The sequence below is a fragment of the Hermetia illucens genome, chromosome 1, assembly GCF_905115235.1.
Source record: "Hermetia illucens chromosome 1, iHerIll2.2.curated.20191125, whole genome shotgun sequence".
In the NCBI taxonomy this organism is placed as follows: Eukaryota; Metazoa; Arthropoda; class Insecta; order Diptera; family Stratiomyidae; genus Hermetia; species Hermetia illucens.
In genome coordinates, this window is record NC_051849.1 from 215237672 (window position 1) to 215255867 (window position 18196).

The following is an 18196-nucleotide window of genomic DNA, read 5'->3' on the forward strand; positions in this document are numbered from 1 at the left end:
AAGGAACTGTTTTACCGCTTTGGCCTCGGGAAATAGGACAAGCCTCTTCATAGCACTCTAAAAGTGTGCAGTTCAGAGTTTTCAATTCATCTTCCAGCACCAAAGGAGTCCTTAGTCGCCTAGGGTACTGTACTTTATTGCCAAGAAGTTCATTGAACTTTGCCCAATCCGTTTTCCTAGGGTTCCGTCTTTGTACTGCAGACTGTTCGCCCGCAATAGTCAGATTGAATTCTAGATATTGGTGATCTGACAGTGAAGCCCATGGTGTTTTACGTAGGCACCTGTCGTGAGACTTAATCCTACGGTCCTCTTTAGACGCGGATTGATTTTGTGACCACAATCAGAGCCCCGCTGAGACAAGCAACAACGGCACCAGTCTACAGCAAGTGCATGGCTTAGCATTCATACTAGTGGATGCAAGAATTACCTAAATCTCTACCGAACTATAGAGTACGGCACCCGTGTTGATACACAACACCACGTCGAGGCCCGAAGGTCTCTTCTCGCTTGAGCATAACCACAACCACCATGAAACTCCCACTAGGGGGGCCAACCGCAAATAACCGAGCTGGCCTCACATACAACAGAAGTTCACCCGAAGTATGTGAGTCCAGGGGCTTTCCCGGTTCCCATGGTACCAGTATACCCCTGGTAAGGTTTCGTGACCAATTTGCCACTTCAGATGAGTCCCCGTGTAGAGTCGGGTCTGATCGCCCTGATTAGGCCTTTGGAGCATTCGCCTACTGAATCACGGCCGGCAAACCAAAGTGATTACAACGTCTCCCGGTGCCAGCACTATGGAGGTTTTCCTCGGCCACTTGGTTTTAGTTTGGCCGATAGGGTTGCCGCCCCATCTTCCTCGCCGCCACCTCTGAGCACCCAGTGATCTGACAGTGAGACCACGTCTAGCACTCGCCAGTGTGTAATCAACTCTAACAATTTTGGGGTACAGATTATTAGTAGAGTTCTTACCCAAGGCCGAGGGGAATGCTTTACCTGGATTCGGTATTCAGGGATAACATTTTTTAGTGTCTATCTTACGCCGAGCATTCGACGCAGGCTTGATGCTTCGGAGGTCGCTATCTTAGGCACAGATGTGCGGATCCTGGTCGGGGGTGACTTCAATGCAAGGGCATTTGACTGGGGCATGCCTCATACAAACTCCACAGGGAAACGAATTCTGGAAATGGCGGGGAGGACAAGACTGGTATTTTTAAACACCAGATCCACCCCAACGTTCCGGCGCCCGGGTTGCGAGGAAAGTATGCCAGACATAACTTTCCCGTCAGAATCACTAGTATCGCTGGTGGACGGGTGGCGAGTTCTGGAAGACTTCTCGTCAAGCGACCACCAATACATTGCCTTCGAAGTGGTGGAACAAACTCTCGGTGTGCGCCACCCCGGCGCTCTTTCTGCGCATGGAACGTCGCGAGAGTGAACTCCGGGAGGTTTGTCGAAACTCTTGGAACAGGTGGAACAAATCAACCAAAAGGAGACTCCGCAGCTCAATAAACAAGAGCAGAGGTCGCTGCTGTTAGGATTTGGTCAATGTGGGTACTCGGTTACAAAGTGGTTACCCGAAAAATCGGGGCTCTGCGGAAACCCTGTTCACTTAAGGCCGAACAGATGGACCGCATTGTAAGGGCACTATTCCCTGCACGCCCCGTATGGGATGATGACGTCAGCGCAAAGAGCGCAAAGGGCTGTCCATTTTTCTCTATAAAAGAGTTGGAACAGGCAGTCCTCTCTATGAAAAGCAAGAAGGTGCCAGGACCCGATTGTCTTCCAGCAGAGATATATAAACTGGTATTCCGATACCGGCCAGACCTACTGCTCGGCGCAATTAACGCTTGCCTGAAAGAGGGCACTTTCCCTGCTCGTTGGAAGGTGGCGAGGCTTACGCTGATCCACAAACGGAAAGGCGAGTTGCCGTCTTCATACCGCCCACTATGTATGCTTGACACTGCTGAAAAAGTGCTCGGAAAGCTCATGAGAAGTAGACTCATTGAAGCGATACCCACTATCAAAGATTTATCTCCCCGGCAGTTTGGTTTTAGAGGGAGGGAGGTCCACAGTTGATACTGTCATGCAAATCGTGGATGCCGTTCGACGAGCGGAGACATATAGCCGCCGAACTCGACGGGTGGTGCTCCTCGGAACGCTTGACATCAGAAACCCCTTTGATTCTGTAAGATGGAAACACATTCTAGGCACACTAAACAATAATTTCCGCGTGCCGAACTATCTCTTATGGGTATTGAAGGACTATCTAAGGATAGTCCCTGCTCCATATAACACTAGAGAGTCGAAGGAGGATAGAGGTCACGTCGGGGGTAGCACAGCGATCCATCCTAGCGCGCTCTTGGCAAGGATGTATATCGTAAACGTCTCGCCCAAGTACAGAGACGGAGAGTTTTGCGGGTGAGCAAGCCCAAAACCAACCCGAAAACAGTACAAAAGTTAGCCCGATGCCAGCCTAAAGCAGGCAAGATACTTGGCGCCGACATCTACAACTACCGCCGTGATTTGTACCACGAAGTGAGCTAATGTAAGGTGTTGCTATATTACAACATCACTTTAGTAATACGATGATCTTTGGCAATGGGTTGATGCTAGGTAATGGGATGACGATTGGTAATAGGATGATGCTAGGTAATGCGATGATATTTGATAATCCGGCGATGCTTGGTAACGGGATGATGCTAGGTAATGGGATGGTGTTTGGTAATGCGGTTATAATTGTGGTGATGCTTGGTGACGCTGTGATGCTTCGTGGTACGGTAATCCTAGGTGATGTTGTAATGTTTAGATTGCACTCATTGATGGTAATGTAATATCATAATTTAAGGTAATATCACCTTTGAAATATAACATTACATCACCTACCCGTCTCTACTTTCTAGCGGAGATAGCAGCTTGCAGTTGAAATCCAAATTGCAATGGGAACATCATCAACAACAACAGCAACATCAATTACAACGGAGAAAGCAACTAGTAGTGGAATAAGGGGTCACAACGTAGAGGGTAAGAGTCCTGGCGCCCAAAAGAGAGAGACGGCCACCAATTCCAAGTCTGAAAAAGTGCAAAAAGTGTACAAACTCCCAGCTACGTGACGCAAGCTATCTTACCGGAGAGGATGGACCTCATCCGAAAAACAAGCATAGAAAGGCTACTCAAGAAATACGAAGAGGTCATATGGAAGGTGGTTCCTATCGTCCAGGGAAACGTGGATGTCACAAATGACATTGGAGATGGAAGAACCGCTGGACCTTATTACAAATCAACGAAAGTTCCGCGTACAAGAAAGTAATTCAAGGCATGCATGGGGATTGACATCATCATCATCATCAACGGCGCAACAACCGGTATCCGGTCTAGACCTGCCTTAATAAAGAACTCCAGGCATTCGATACTAATTCGATATCCCTAAAAGCTGTCTGACATCCCAACCTATGCAATCGCTCCGTCTCAGGCAGGGTCGTTTTCTTTTTTTACCCTAGATATTACCCTTATAGATTTTGGGGGCTGGATCATCATCATCGATACGAATTAAGTGAACCGCCCACCGCAATCTATTGAGCCGGATTTTATCCACAACCAGACAGTAGTGGTAAGGCTCATAGATTTCGTCGTTATGTAGGCTACGGGATTGTCCATCCTTATGTAGGGGTTCAAAAATTCTTCGGAGAATTCTTCTCTCGAATACGGCCAAGAGTTCGCAATTTTTTTTGCTAAGAACTTAGGTCTCCGAGGAATACATGAGGACTGGGAAGATCATTGTCTTGTACCGCAAGAGCTTTGACGCTATGGCTTTCGAGCTAAACAGCCTTTATAAACTGAAATAGGCTCTGTTGGCAGCCAACAATCGTGTGCGAATTGCATTGTCATAGCTGTTATCGGTTGTGATTTTGGACCCTATATAGGCGAAATTTGCAAAGGTCTCAAAATTGTAGTCTGCTATTTTCATTGTTTTAGTTTGACCAGTGCTATTCGATGTTGTTCGTTCTTTGGTTTTTGGCGCTGATGTTGCCACAATGTACTTCGTCTTGCCTTCATTAATATGGTCGATCTGGATGAAGGGGGGGGGGGGGATAGTCGATCTCGGGTTGTTCCAATCATGATGTCGATATCGTCAGCGTAGGCCAATAGTTGGGACTTGAAGAGAATGGTGCCTCTTGCATTTACATCGGCATCATGAACCGCTTTCTCCAGGGCCAGGTTAAAGAGGACGCATGATAGGGCATTCCCTTGTCGTAGACCGTTGTTCATGTTGAATGGTCTCGAGAGTGATCCTGCCGCATTTATTTGGCCTCGCACATTGGTCAGGGTCAACCTAGCCAGTCTTATCAATTGGAGCTATCCGGCCTAGCAAGATAGAGGAGAATATCTTATAGATAGTAGTCAGCAACGTGATACCTCTATAATTAGTGCACTGCGTGATATCCACCTTTTTATGTATAAGACAGATAATACCTCGTTGGTAGCCGTCAGGCATTGATTCCTGCCCTACACCTTCAGCACAAGTTGATGAACGGCTTGGTGTAATTAGTTTAACCAATTCGACCAATTCGGCTGTAATTCCATCGGCTCCTGTTGACTTATGGTTTTTAAGCCGATGAACTGCACGAACTGTTTCTTCTATGCTTGGTGATGGCAGCATTGGTCCGTTGTCTTCAGTTGGCGGGACCTCCAACTCGCCGATGTTCTGGTAGTTTAGTAGCTCATCAAAGAACTCAACCCATCGCTCCAATATGTCCATTCTGTCGGAAATCAGATTTCCCTCTTTGTCTCGGCAGGATGAGCATCGAAGTGTATAAGGCATCATCCTGCTGACTTGTTGGTAAAACTTCCGCGCCTGGTGCGGTTGCTCCCTGTACTTTTCGAGTTCGCTGATCTGTTGGCTCCCAGACTTCCGCATGGATAAGGATAATCTCATCCAATCCTAATGCCTTCTGCCTGAAGAAATGCAAATCGTCAAGAGGGGTTCTTGGTTGGACTATTGTCAGAACATAGAAAGCACCAACAAATCCCCAAGGATCAGTAAGATTCTGTCCGAGCGCGCCCGAGTCCTTTGAGAATGTAACACTACTCGGTATGCAGCATTCTTTCATTCCGTTCCGTTGCTAGCTTACATTCATCGTCAAACCAGCCATTCCGACTTTTCTTGCGACTGGGGCCAAGTATGTTTGTGGCCGCATCAATGATAACGTTCTTCAGCTGCATGTGAAGATCATTTGTTGATGCTTCATCTCCAGGATCTCTGTTGACTGCGGTTATTGCGACATCCATTTCTCCCTTATAGGTTTGGGGAGGGCTGTGTTGTGAATGGGAGTATTCACTCTCACCTCCCAATATTTTCTGACATTCATCAAGGCATTCATCCCGTCTGGAGAGGCCCACGTATTTTTGTGGACCGCTTTCCGCACAAACCAGGTACTTCCAACAACCATTTTACGCGATACTGCTAACTGAATAATCCGCAGTCCGTTATCATTGGTATCCTTATGTGAGCTATGGGAGCCGACGTATCGCCTGAATACGGGCTCCGTCCCTACTTAACTGTTGAAATCTCCAAGTATGATTTTGATATCATACTTGGGATAGGCTTCGAGACTCCGCTCAACTGCCTCGTAGAAGGTATCCTTCTCCGACTCTGCAGTCTCCTCAGTAGGGGCATGAACGTTTAGGGGGCTTATATTTGTAAACTTGCCTCGCAAGCGCAGAGTGCATAGCCTTTCGCTTATATTTCCAAAGCCGATTACAGCAGGTTTTATTTTTTGGCTGACTAAGAAACCTACTCCGAGCACATGGTTTACTGGATGGCCGCTGTAATATATGGTGTAGCGGCTCTTCTCCAGGAAACCGGTCCCTGTTCATCTCATCTCTTGTAACGTTGTTACATCAGCCTTATATTGGGAGAGAATATCGGGTAGCTGCACAGCAGCATTCGGTCTGAACAGGAAGGGCACGTTCTATGAGAAAATGCGCGAATCGTTAATTCGTTGTCGTTGCCGTTGAAATCCATCCTGTCCGAGGCTCCTTCCGTGGCTTCGTAACATCGGTTTTCCGTGTAGGGTTGTCAGCCCTACCCAACCCCTAACCTGGAGTAACAGTTGGTATATTTTGTCCCGTTTTTAGGCGTTGGAGACTCGCCTTTATCCTTCTCCATCTGCAGTTTTTCATGAAGAAAGAAATCCCAGCGATCACCACGTGGAGGTGGAGATAGGCTTTGGTAGTAGAGCTATTGGTGTCGGTTCAGTAGGTGTTTCCCAGGTTTTATGCTCCATCGTGGGTGCCAGTTCATGTTTCGCCTTGGACCTATACTACCATTTGACCGTTAAGGTATGCTGTCACAATATATACCTCTGATATACCACCCCAGACACATGTCGATAGTTCTGTTCCTTTTCAGCATGGTAATCTGGAAACAGAGCTAACAATAGTATTAAAACTTTCCACCGTGTCTTCCGTCGAGCAGCTTACCGGTATCAGACGTGGTTAAATCCTTGTACAACGGAATACAAGCCTGACTGACACTTCATCCCTTACAAATCTGCCCGATGACAAAGTGTGGTGTGCGTGCTCCTCACCTCGCCCCTGTCCCACCCGAGGTTTTCGAGGTTGCGGTTTGAATTTCTTAGGAGCTTTTCCCTCTTATATTCTGTCCTCTAGGGCTGCTCTTTGCTTTCGTATTGTCGTTAAGGGTTTAGATTTATCCTGTGCATTCTCTTCCGTTTTTAAGCTTTTCTTTAGATAGTGCAGATACCATTTGGCACCTGCATCACTGAGACCCTTTTTTTTCTGACGTCTCATATGCTATCCTTAGACGCACTTTTGCTGATCCTTGCCTTCTTCTCGAAGAAAAGAATTCCCAAGCATCAATTGGCAAGGTCACAAGGGAAACGCAGGTGACGCCTCCCCGTGATAAAGCAGGCGGGACAGGAAAACGGGCTAGAGACGGTACCAACAAGCCTCTTGGACCACAGCAAGTCCCGAAGAAGAAAAAAGCCTCTTCACCAAAGAAGACGGAGCCGGCGAGAGTACCCGCGAAAGCCGGTAATCTCACGATTGCAGCCACAACACCTACAAAAGTGGAAGAAACAAACGCCCGGAGGCCCAAACAATGGACTAAGATGAGCAACAAGAGGAAAAAGGACAAAAAGAAGTTCCACCCGGAAATAATAATTATTTCCAAGAAGGGAAATATGTCCTATGTCGACATCCTCCGAAAGGTGAAGTCAGACCCGGAATTGAAGGATTTGGGGAATAGTGTAGACCATATCAGGCGAACACAGAGAGGGGATCTGATGCTGGAGTTAAGTAGATCCGCCGACAAGTCGGCCGATAACTTCCGCGGAAGGTGGAAAGTGTACTTGGAGAGGAAGCTGAGGTAAGAGCTCGGAAACAGGAGATAGTGGTTGAATGCAAGGACCTGGGTGAAGTCACCTCACGGGAGGACATCTGTGCTGCGCTAAAGCAGCAGTTCAACCTTAGCGATATAGATCAGGGTGCATTAAAAAGGATGAAGAAGGCATATGGTGGCACACAGACCGCTATTATTAGTTTGCCGGCGGAATCAGCTATTAAGTTAATTACCGCGGGCAAGGTAAGAGTAGGTTGGGTCGTGTGCAGGCTCAGGAAGCAAATATCTCTAAAGAGATGCTTCAGATGCCTCGATTTCGGCCATTTTGCGGCGGCATGCATTAGCCAGCATGATAGGTCGAGGAGTTGCAGGAAGTGTGGGGAAGAGGGCCACCTCATCAAAGATTGCACCGGAGATCCACGGTGTATGTTATGTAGTGGGAAAGAGGGCGTGGACGGCCGGCATATTGCGGGAAGCAGCAGATGGCCGGTATATAGGAGGGAGCTGAACCGCACAGGCAAATGAGATTGATACAAATCAATTTCAATCACTGTGAGGCAGCTCAGGACCCGCTCTCGCAAACCATTCGAAAGTCGAATGTCGATGTCGCGGTTATTTGCGAGCCGTACAGAATCTACGGGGGTGCGACTTGGGCGGTGGATGCGTCTGGCAACGCCGCAATCTGGGCGTGCGGAAGACAGGCCATTCAGGAAGTCATGCCCCCCCCCCCCCCCGGCAGCCGGTTTTATAAGGACGAAGGTCAACGGTGTCCATATTTACAGCTGCTACGCTCCTCCTAGTGCAACCTTAGCACAATATGAGAAGATGTTAGACAGTCTGGTGTTGGACGCTAGAGACCGCAGCCCTAAAATCATTGCGGGCGATTTCAACGCGTGGGCCCTGGAGTGGGGAAGCCGAGATTGACGACCACCAGAGGTCAAATTCTGTTGGAGTCATTTGCGGAGCTGGACATCGTGCTGGCCAACGTTAGATGCGTGCCCACCTTTCGAGGAAGAGGGTCGGGTTCGATCGTTGACCTGACATTTGTTACCACTTCACTGGTGAGGGAGTTGGCTTGCCAAGTGAGTGAGCATTACACTCACAGTGACCACCAGGCCATCTTCCTCCGCATTGGGAACCGGGGAAGCAGTCAACGACGCTCTGGAGGTGGAAAGGCTAAGGCGGTTGGCTGGTCTATCGGAGCTTTCGACGAGGAGACATTCCTGGCCGCATTGGAGGAAGCCCATGATCCGGATGGAACAGCGGTGGAAAGGGTCAGCTGTCTCAGCGTGTAACCGAAGCATGCGACGCTACGATGCCATGACGACGTTTGCACCACGGCAAGAGGCCAAACTACTGGTGGAACACGGAGATCGCTGCCTTGAGATCCTCTTGTCTCCGAGCGAGGAGACTTTCCCACAGAACAAGGGGAAGGCCGGAGCACCAGGAGCGTGAGGAGGAATACAGGGATCTGCGAAGCAACCTTAAGAAGACCATTCGGAGAAGCAAGCGGGAATGCTACCAGAAGCTCTGCATGGAGGCTAATACGAATCCGTGGGGTACAGCCTACCAAGTTGTAATGAAGAAGATCCGCGGGCGAAAATCACCTCAGGTGACATGCCCACGGCTCTTGTTGCAAATAATTACAACTCTTTTCCCGCAGCAGTAGCAGGACGAAAGAGAACCCCAACTGGCAGCTCAGCAGGACGTCTTCTCGATCCCTGATGTTACCGAAGAGGAACTTTGGGAAATCTGCAGACGTATTGGGGACAGCAAGGCTCCGGGATTGAACGGAATTCCGAACAGGGCTCTGAAGGTGGCGGTCAAGGCCAGAGCAAGGTGGTTCGCAAGCACATTCGAATCGTGCATGGCGGAAGGAGTGTTTCCCGCCCAGTGGAAGAGGCAGAAGCTGGCTACCGAAGCCCCGAAAACCACCCGGCGTGCCCTCTTCATATCGCCCTATTTGTCTCTTAGACACCATGGGGAAGATGTTGGACAGGGTGATATATAACAGGCTGCTCCCGTTCAGCGAGCTTGCGGGTGGTCTTTCAAAGCAGCAATATGGGTTTCGGCGAGCCTGTTCTACGGTCGATGCAGTAGCAAAGGTCGTGGAATTGGCTCGAAATGCAATGGCCATGGGCAAATGCTGTGCTCTGGTGACGCTGGACGTCAAAAATGCTTTTAACTCAGCCAACTGGGGCTGGATTAAGGGCGCTTTGGCCAAACTGGGTGTTCCTAGCTACTTGGCTCGGCTCATCGAGAGTTACTTTTCGGACAGACTTCTCTGGTACGAGACGGACGACGGGCCGAAGGAGTACATTGTGACAGCAGGTGTGCCTCAAGGTTCTGTATTGGGACCGCTGCTGTAGAACATAATGTACGACGGAGTGCTTGGCCTTCGCGTGCCGGAGGAGACAACGCTGATTGGTTTTGCGGACCACTTAGCGGTAGTTGCAATTGCAAAGCATCCCGAGGACGTGGAGCTTTATGCAAATGAAGCCATTCATACCATCAAGTTATGGTTACGAATGGCCAAGCTGGAACTGGCGGACGAAAAGACGGAGGCGGTCCTCATTACCAACCGTAGGAAGAACAACACGGTTACCATCCAGGTTGGTAATCGTGAGGTCGTCTCAAAATCGGTTGTCAAATACCTGGGGTGATGATCGATGCCAAGCTGAGTTTCAAGGGACACTTGGATTATGCGCGAGAGGAGGCAGCCAATGCCAGCTCATCCCTTGCAAGGATGATGCCTAATGTGGGAGGGCCGAAGTATAGTCGCAGGCTACTCATCGCGGGAGTGGTGAGGTCGATCCTGCTGTACGCGGCCCCTGTCTGGGCGGGAGCGTTGAACCACGCTGTCAACCGGAGGAAGATATGTTCGGCATACCGGCCGATTGTGCTAAGGGTGTGCAGCGCATTTAGGACGGCGTCGACGGAGGTAGTGTGTGTTATCGCAGGAATGATCCCTATAGATCTTCTAGCGAGCGAGGCACACTGGCTCTACGAAAAACGGAAGGCAAGTCCAGCCGAGGTGAATGCGGATTTCCGAAAAGCCATCAGGAGAGAGTTGTGTGGCAAGTGGAAACAACGATGGGATAACTCCGACAAGGGCAGGTGGACCCATACATTGATCCCGTGTATCGAGAAATGGGCCAACCGAAAGTACGGAGAATTGTATTACCACCTGACACAGTTCCTTACGGGACACAGTGGCTATAGGAAGTACTTGCATCGCTTCGAGTTGAACGAGTCTCCCAACTGTCGAGCCCTCCAACCTGGTGGAAGAAATGTTGAAGTCGGAGGAAAACTGGATGGCGGTAAATGAGGCAGTAGCCGTGGTGCAGACAAAACTCCTGGAGTTGGATTGAGCTCGGAAGGCGGTGCGACGGAGACGTGACATGGACGAGCTGGTATAGCGAACCAGAGCCTCCCCCGCGAAGTAATACTTCACGGTGGTCCCGCGGGGAGGGGCGGAAGAATGGGGGTGGTTTTAGTAGGTGTGAATCCCACACACTGCTGCGTCTTTCTAAGATTTCTACCTCCATCCATAAAAAAAAAAAAAAAAAAACCTTGACTTCTGATCAGTTTGGTGGTTACGGTCTTCCCAAGAGGTTAACGTTGAGCACCGCCTGCCTGATTTCGCAGCTTCTCTCTTCTTGGGTATTATCATCTGGTTATGAATATTTGGAAGATGTGCCTGCATCTGATGCACCACATGCAGTGTGGGGTTGTTCGCGTTGACTATTATGTATTGAGTAGCAACTTCGCCATGGGATTCTCAGTCGGGGTGGAGTGGAAGACTGGCGATGTGTTGCAAGGTTATGACACTGTATTTTTCAAGAACGGATCAAAAATTGGCTGTGGAGGTTAAGTGCGAATTTCTTAGAAAAAATAACATATCTGAACCGTGCATTTCTCCTGAGTTTGTCCAGGGCTGTCACGGAGGCTTGTTGACGGGTAAACTGGTAAGAGGAGGATCTGCTTTTACTGTTTGCCGGGCTGGCAACAGAGTCCGCAGGATTTTATTTCTTCTCCCTTATAATGGCCATGAGTTTCGGAGTTGTGGCACCAAAACGGGCGCCAAAGTGCTAATGGTGTTCCGCCTCGCGAGAAGCCACTTCTCCCTGCCCACCCACCTACATTATTTTAATAAAAGGCCTTTGGAGACGTTGTAACACCACATCTTATCTTCTGTAAATAAGACTAAATCTGCTATGATCTCATCTGAGCTACAACATATTTATCTAAGATAAACACAGTCGCTGTTGTGATAAAATCATTTTCGCAAATGTCTCATGAATAATGGATAACATTTATCCAGGTAAAAAAGAAACAAAACCCTACAAAGACAGAAAAGTTGCTTGCTTCGGCCTACTTTCTTATCTACCAACTTTCAATCTCTTGTGCGGTAATTTCTGAGAAAAGTTCTGATATTTGTCTCAAATAGATACGTGTTTGGAAGATGATAATTAAGTTGGATGGAATTCTGTATCTGTGAGGTGGAGAGTCCTCAGTCATATCCGGCATTAGGCTGCTGTCCGGCGGAGTTAGGTGTATGGCAGAGGTCTCACTCAGCTCCGTTTTTCTCCTAACCATTGTAGCCGGTAGATACGCCATCAATGCCACTTGTTACCTTCATCTAAGATACACATTCAAGTAGGTTTTTAAATTAGCTTTGCTTTACGTCGGCCCCTGTCGCCGGGGCTTAATGGACAGTTTTCTAAAGTGGCTGATAAATAACTTGAGTTTAATCCACACTAGACCGACGGGTTGCGACTGATCGCGTGCAGGGTGAGAGACCGAGTGAGCGGAAAAGCGCAAATAAGCGTCATCACGCTTCATAATGATCGCGAACGAATGCGATAAGTTACTGGTACTCAAATATACACTTAACAACCCCAACGACTGACGGCTGACTTTACTCATATGCCAGCGTATGAACGATATATGCCTCCCATACGAGCACCATATGAACGTGTAGTATCTCCGGCATGATCGTGGCTTTATTAAATTTTTTCACATTTGGACATTCCGCGATATACGAACTCGGGTAAGATAAGTCGCATTCGAATGGGGTTTTGTGCTCAGTTGACATCTGACAACGAATGCGGTCGTGGCTCGATTGCCCCCGGTTTTCCCTACTTTCTCGACCCTTATAGCGCTGGGCGCCTTCTACAAGTGGTCGTGGCATAATGGTCGTTCCAAGAAGTTTAGTTCGTCCTTTGTAACGGTTCCAGTTCGGTTGAGGTGGATAAGTGTATTAACTGGCCGAACTCTCGGTACTATTAGTAATCGGGAATGATGTGTTTGCCAAACGGGGGTAGCAGCAATCGTATCGAGGGTCTCTCAAAATCAATCGTCGTGTACTGAAGTGTATGTGTGAGCAGTGAGAATGGATTGAGTTCAACAACGGCTGTGCAGCGAAAAAGTGAAAAAAACATTAATAATGCACCGCCTAACGAGGCGTTTAATATGCTAGCACCGTTTGATGTCCGCTGCCGGTTGTAAATTAGAGTCTTAATTTATTCATCCCCATTAGTGGGCTATAGTCCACGGAAATCTGTCACACCACGCTAACAACTGATATCTGTCGCCGGATGGGGTATAGCGTGCCAAAACGAGTGTACCGGCCAGAGTGGTCTCATTTGTTGCGGCACGAGGTCCGGCACTTGGTATGCTAGACGTGGGGCCAGCACTGCACCTTGCACATTGCACATGTTTACATTGAGTCTTACTAACGAGTGGAAATGTAAGGTTAGCCGGGAATAATTTGAATTCATCGGAAAATTTTATATTTAGATGCCCATGGAATGATAGAGAAAGAAATTTTTGAACATTGTCAAATTGGCGCCCAACGTGGGTAGGGTATGATATTTCCAAGATCCTAGTTTAATTTCGTCGTATTGCAGCACTAATAGCAGTCTTAAAAAATGGCATGCCACTGCCCCCAAAGAAATACATAAAAACTCACACCAAGAACAATTCCTCACTGGAAAACTGCAAGGACCCCGGGTGGGCCGGATTCTTCGTAAATTTCAGCCCCCACGTCATGTCGACAAAAATTCAAGGTGCATTTGGAGCTTTCACCTGGGTGGATCCGTTGATCCACACATTTCATAAATGCCGCGGAATAATATGCATATAGCCGAAAAGCTAAACAGGAGAAACAAAAAAGGGTTTCCGGCGTGAAGTCGGACTCCCCGAAAACCCAAATGCAGTGATCAAGGGAAGAAAGATCCCCTATGAATTGTATCCTTATCTAACGTTCCGATTACCTTCAGGTAATTATGGGGCGCAGTCTATGAGCATATGAACCACTTCACTCAAATCTACCACCACCTACCAGACTTTATTCAAATGGCGCCCAATGTGGGGTCATTAATTCTTTAAATTTCGTCAAAAATGATTCCGGATCCAAACTTTGTTTTTGCTTAGCAAATATGGACGACATAAATCTCTTAATTTGCTTTTCAAAAATATGTGAGCGGAAAGGTTAACATCTTTTCTATGAAAGCAATGTCCCTTTACCTTATTTCGCTTCCAGCTTGAAGAGTTTCCCTCCGTCCGCTTGAGTCATTAGTGGTACCACGGTAACCACGGTTTCATTTATCAGCGCTTGTTCCTTCTCGTACCTTTAGTGAAGGCCAATGTCGTCAATCAACCCTAGCAAGTTGAAAAGGGTTACTAGATACAAAACAAAGAAGATCTACCTGTAAGACCCACGTCCGTTAATATCTCTTGGTCAGGAACGTCAGCCACTTTGGATAGAACCCAGTTAGTTCCACCGGGCACCGACGAATCGTTATCTGTTGAAAAGTTTCTGTTCCGTGTTTAGGCAAGCCCGTCAAGAGAAGGGGAGAAAAGGATGATTATCCACGGGTCCACTAGAACGAAATTAGGTTGAATCTCTATAAAGTTCACCCTGGGGCCGGATTTTCTCCCTGCGGCTCTGTGTAGAGGTGTCAACCAGCTCCACCCTAAAGAGAATGACTTCCATTTTCTGGTATTCTGGTATTTTGGCGGAACAGTTTTGGGAGTATCACCGACTCCATGCAGGCACTGATTAGCCAGATCTTTGCGATACCCTCTGGGATAAATTCGATAACAGATGGTATGATCTTGATTTATGGGATCGGAACCAAAATCAAATTCAACAGGAGCTTCTGCTGTAGGTGCGGAGCTCGTATCACATTCGTTTAGGGATAGGATTTGCACTAGGTTGTAGTACTGTGTGGTAATATCACCTGTTAAACCTACCCCCACTTCGCGACACATACTCCCACGGAGCCACGATGAAGTATTTTTTTAATACGCATCCATTTCAGCTCTGCCGTGTGAACGTCAAAGCTGGCATCAATGTAGAGTCGGATTCGCACCCACTAGAAAACCACCCCCACCTCTCTTCTACCCTTGCCCCACGGGACCACCATCTAGGCATTACTTCGCGGGACGGGCTTGCCTTCCGTAGGCCTTCATGTTTCCAACTCTGCAAATTTCCGCTTCTTTGCTTCCTTCAGCACCTCTATTCTGTGTTTAGGGTACAGCCTCTCCATTTCTCTGCGCTCTTCTTGCGCGCACTTCTCTCAGCAGTTGAGTTTGTATCTGCACAATTGTGTGGATGACCGAAGTCCAGTTTGTTTCCGATCTGAGCATTTCCCGGAGTAAGTTTTGTAGGGCTAACGCCGACTCCCAGGGCCCCACTCAGGCTTCTTTCCTTCTCCCGGAATCTCGGGCACTCAAAAAGCACATTCTCCCGGTCCTCTGGGATCGCAAGACATCTGAAACGTTCGGGAAATCATTCACACCGATGCGATGCAGATACGTTCGATAGCAACCACCCTGTCCAGTAAGAAACTGGGTGAAGTGATAGTTCACCCATTCCCTAATATCAGCAATAAGCTTGTATGTCCATCAACCCTTCAACGACTCGTTCCAGAGTCTCTGCGACTCTTCTCTTGCCATTCGCCGGTGATCTACTTCCGTTCCTGATGGATCCCCCTGCCTCCGTCCATAAGGGCATCGCATCTCTCCCGCTAATAGGTCAATAGGAACCATCGCTACGATTACGAACACCGCATCATCCGAACTAGTTCGAATGTGCTGCACGCCCTTAGTGCAATCAGACGATAGGCAGAATTGATCTTCCTCCAGTTCTGTACGTTGTCCAAAGCCTCCGCCCATACAGGCGACGTGTACAACAATATGGACCGCACGACCTACATTCGGCATCATCCTGCCAAGGGCCGTGGTTGCCTTTGCAGCTTTTTCATAGCCGTACGATATATGCCCTTTGAAACTCAGCCTGGCATCGAGAGTTACGCCAAGCTATTTGATGGTTACCTTTGAGACAATCATATGGCTTCCAGCCCATAGACTATCATATTTCTTTTCCGGCGATTTGTAATAAGGATTCCTTCCGTCTTTTCCTCCACCAGGCTCAGTTCGGCCTCTCAAGCCAGAACCTTACAGTCATAACCGACTCGGTGGCGTAAACCTCCACATCCTCCGGGAGTTTTGCAACGATCAATATGGCGAGATCATCTACAAAACTGACGAAAAACGTGGCGTCCTCTGCTACGAGAAACAAGAGCACCCCGTTATACATCACGTTCCAGAGCAGAGGACTCAACACCGGACCTTGTGGTACCCCCGCTGTAATGATGTATACATTGGGCCCGTCGTCCGTTCCGTTCCAAAGAGCTCTGTCCGACAGGTAACTCTCTATTAGCTTAGCTAAGTAACCAGGTACATTAATTTTGGCCAATGACTCCCTAATGCAGTCGCAGTTGGCGGAGTTGAATGCATTTTTTACATCCACCGTTACCACGGCACAGCACTTGCCAGAATGCATTGTCTCTCGAGCCAAGTCCACCACTCTTTCCACCGTGCCAACAGTAGAGCGAGCTTCCCCGAACCCATGTTGTTCATCCGCAAGACCATTCCCGTCTTCCACGATTGGGAGCAATCTATTGGAGATGATGCGCTCGAACATCTTCTCCATAGTGTCCAACAAACAGATAGGCCGATAAGATGCTGGGTGCCCCGGTGGGTTGCCTGGTTGGACAACAACACCAGTTTTTTCCTTTTCCATTGTGGAGGAAAAACTCCTTCCGCCATGCACGCCTCGCAAGGGATTTTTTGAACCAAGCATTTCTGGTCCCTACCGCCAGTTTCAGCGCTTTATTAGGGATGTTATCCAAACCCGGAGCCTTGCCATCCCCGATCCTTCCGCAGACCTACCGAAGTTTCTCCTCGGTAACGCGAGTTATTACATCCACCTTGAATTGGGCCTCCGTTTGATACCTGTTCCCCGTGTGGTGAGGAAAGAGCGTAGTTGCACTTTTTTGTAGAAGCCGTGGACAGGTCACCTGAGGCGACCTTTGCCCCTGCAATTTCTTCATAACCAGCCTGTAGGCCATGCCCCAGGGGTTTGTGTTGACATCCACCCACAGTCGCCTAAAGCAATCCCTTACGCTCCTACGAATGGCCTCCTTTTTTCTGCCACGCAACGTCCTATAATCCCGTTCGCACTCCACATGATCGGGCCTTCCCCCTGGATCGTTGGAACTGCCTTCTTGCTCGATGGCCTTCCGATTTTAGCTACGCGATGTCGCTATTCCACCAATAGTTTAGCTGCTTGCTTGCAAACCCTCGCCCTAGCAGCGTCGCATGCCTCGGTCACCCATCGCGGGATTCCCGATGCCATTTCGGTCGTCGTGCCACTCAGTTCGTCATGACCCGCCAGAGCTTCAGAGAACGTATCCTGCTCGAACATTCTCGTCGTCCAGCCCGGCATCTCTACTCGCTTTCTGCGAGCCTTCAGCCCGCCGCTGGTGGTCGCTGTTTCCTTGCCAATACTGTGCTCACGTACGTGAGGTCGACGATAGAGCCCAGGCCTCTCCCTTTGAACGTAAATAAGTTCCCAACATTGGTAAGTACAATATCCAACTCGGCAAATGCCTCAAGCAGGATACGTCCTCTCTCGTTTGTCCTTCGACTACCCCACTCACAGGCTCAGGCATTGAAGTCACCGGCTTTGATTTTCGGGGTATGACTTCTTGCGTCCAGCACCAGATGGTGCAGCATCATCTCGTACTGCGCACGCGTTGCGCTAGGAGGGGCGTAACAGCTGTAGACATGAATCCCGTCCATCTTTACTCTCACGAAACCAGCTTCCGGACGTTGAATAACTTCCAGAATAGCTCGCCCGCAGCACGCCCATATCCCTGCTTTACCGATCTGGTCCCTGGTTCAGACGCCATCACCGTAGTTGCGATAGGGTTCACAAATAATGGCAACGTCATTTCTCTTCTCTCGGATGGTCTGTGATAAGAGGTGTTGCGCTGCCTCACAGTTGTTGAAATTGATTTGAATCAATCTCATTTGGGCCTTGTATTTAATGCTCTCCTTAACACTGGACATTTGCTACTGCCAGTAATATGTCGGTTGCCGAGGTCCTCCTTTCCTTCGCACAGCATGCATTTCGGGTCAGCTGTGCATTCCTTGGCGATATGTCCATCTCTTCCGCATGCTGCGGCTAAGTGCCCAAAGTCGAGGCACCTGAAGCATCTTTTCAAGTCCACTCGCTCTCTGAGTCGACAGTTGACCCAGCCTATCTTCACTCTCCCCGCCGCTAGTATTTTGGATGCTGTCTCTGCTGGCAGGCCAATAACTGCAGTCTGCGTTTCTCCAATACGCCTTTCGCATCGATTTGACTACCGATTCCTGTAGTCACGGAAGCTCGGACATGTTTTCCTGTGTTGCGCGGATATCCTCCTTCATGGTGACCTCGTCGAGTCGCATTTGCGTTTAGTTCACATAAGTTGAATT

At 48.7% G+C, this 18196-nt stretch overlaps 1 protein-coding gene across 2 annotated transcripts in view; it reads left to right on the forward strand.

Annotated features, from left to right (window-relative positions):
• The first annotated feature begins 12433 nt into the window (after positions 1-12433).
• LOC119651308 (sodium- and chloride-dependent GABA transporter ine) overlaps positions 12434-18196 on the forward strand; it is a 77113-nt gene continuing 71350 nt past the window's right edge. Inside the window, exon 1 of one of the 2 annotated variants that reach the window (XM_038054839.1) lies at positions 12434-12794. The gene's annotated coding sequence lies outside the window, so the exon portion shown is untranslated. The remainder of the gene's footprint in view (positions 12795-18196) is intronic. The other variant, XM_038054847.1, reaches the window with a different exon arrangement.